This window comes from Triticum dicoccoides, chromosome 1B (genome assembly GCF_002162155.2).
Source record: "Triticum dicoccoides isolate Atlit2015 ecotype Zavitan chromosome 1B, WEW_v2.0, whole genome shotgun sequence".
NCBI classification, from domain to species: Eukaryota; Viridiplantae; Streptophyta; class Magnoliopsida; order Poales; family Poaceae; genus Triticum; species Triticum dicoccoides.
The window spans coordinates 672,565,305-672,567,349 of record NC_041381.1 but is presented as its reverse complement, the minus strand read 5'-3'; positions in this window follow the sequence as shown (position 1 = coordinate 672,567,349).

Genomic DNA, 2,045 nt, shown 5'->3' with positions numbered 1-2,045 from the left:
CCAATCCTAGCAAAACATGTTGCCGCCCCACACAATAGCACACCGTGATGGCGGGGAGCCTCACATGGACACCATATGTGTGGTTCGACGCGTTCTCCAAATGTATCCCTAACTGCAAGCCTTGGTCCGGCCTAACCTTATCGCCACCCGTCTTGATGATATCATACTCATCACTAGTATCGCCACATTGCCCGCAACATTACCCGTCACAAATCATCTCAAGTCGCTCTCTTAGAAGTGATAGCCGGCCATTAGGGATTTGTTCTCCATGAGTCATACCAATGTTGGCGTGCGGGTGCACATGAAGAAGATGAGGAGACGTATGTCATGCCGTGATTTCCCACAAGCATAGTGCTAGCCAACTAGTGTCGCTAGGGATGCCACTAGACGGCATCCGCTTGTCCGCGAAACAAAAATTGCACTAATCCTCGTTACTTTAAAATGAGAGTGGTCTTTTAGATCCCGGGTGTCTAGAGACCCTCTTATGTGTATCATTCATTCAGAATATGACGCATTGAGATTTGTGCCATGCACTATAGGAATGGAATCCATTAGCTGTTCTGGTGCTTCATTAAGCGCAGGAGTATGGGCGGTATTGGAGATGACATGTCGACATGCTAGAATACTGCGATGGGAGACCCAAGAAGGCTCAAAGGAGTGACCATGCAATGGAATCTCATGTGATTCGGCTGAGTAGGCGCGTGCACTATCACTTCAGCCATCACCCGCGTGGACCGCTGGCGCCCTGTAGCAATGCATGTGAGTTTGTGGGAAAGAGAGAGTGAGGAGAGAGAGCAAGCTTCGTGCATGCATGTGTGACTGCTTTCAAAGAGAGAAAATCGTGAGAAGAGAGAGACTATATTGTGCATGCATGTGTGAAACTGTTTCCTCCCAGACCTATTCCTCGATGTTGGCCGTATGCATCGCCCAGATGTAGAGGCCGGGGGTCATCCTCCTTTTCTAACAAAAAAAACCTATTCCTCGATGCTACTTCCTCCTCTCGTCCCTGTTTGTCTGCTTAAAAAAGTCTTCCTAATTCTTCTGGTACTGCAAAGCATCTGCTGCTGGACAGTGGTTAGCACGAATTTTATTTTCGCTGAATGGACAAGCCTGGAGAGTGTCGGGGCACCCGGGTGTCGTCGCACCTTTTCGCTTTAAAATCCGTGTTAGTTTAGTTTTTCTTTTCGTAGACTATCGCGAACAAGGGCATGCGGTCCGCTTGCATCCCTAAGTATCGGAGTAATCCAAACAAGTTATGTGTTATGAGCCGGATAAGCTAGCTAGTACGATGCCAATGATCGAATTGTAATCGAGTTTGTTTTGTCCTGAATTGCTTTGCCTAAGCTGGTGCATCATTGGGTTGAAGATCAATTCATATCGACAAGACTTTCCATTCATCTTTTTGTTGATATTTGGATTCCGTTTTCAAATAAAGTCATCTTGTAGTTAGATATCACCTTTAGAATCATCAGCCTCTGTCTGTTTGGGAGTGTGTTTAGTACGTGGCCGTGTTGTACTAGCAGTTTTTTGTTCTGTTCGAGTCTGCAGGCAGGCTTGATAGGTTAGTAGGCCGAGTCGTGCGTGTATATAACTAGCAGCAGGTCATTGAGTTGTAACACCGGCAAATTAATTAGGAGAAGCCTGGCTGTTTAAAGTATTATTTCATGTATCCTAGCAAAAAAAAGTATTATTTCATGTATATATTTGGTAAGGATCAGATGTATAGGTGGTAGGTTATCGTTTAGAGTCAATCTCCGGCCGTACGTACGTGTTGTTATTAATCAGGGTTGTTAGCCTGTTATAGGATAGTTTGCTTTCTTGCCGTGCAAGTCCTTGTAACCTGACATGTCCTATATAAGTCGGACGAGCCGACCGCCCTTGAGCATGGCGTTTCCTTCCCAGCTTTTCTTGGCCTATTTCGAGTTCCTGGTGCGTGTGTTCTAGTCTGCTGCTCAGATATATAGGTGTGTTGCCGCTGGACGTATCTGACCTGTCCCGTCAGATCCCTGGGAAAATCTGATCGCGCGCTCATAGTCACAGGAATC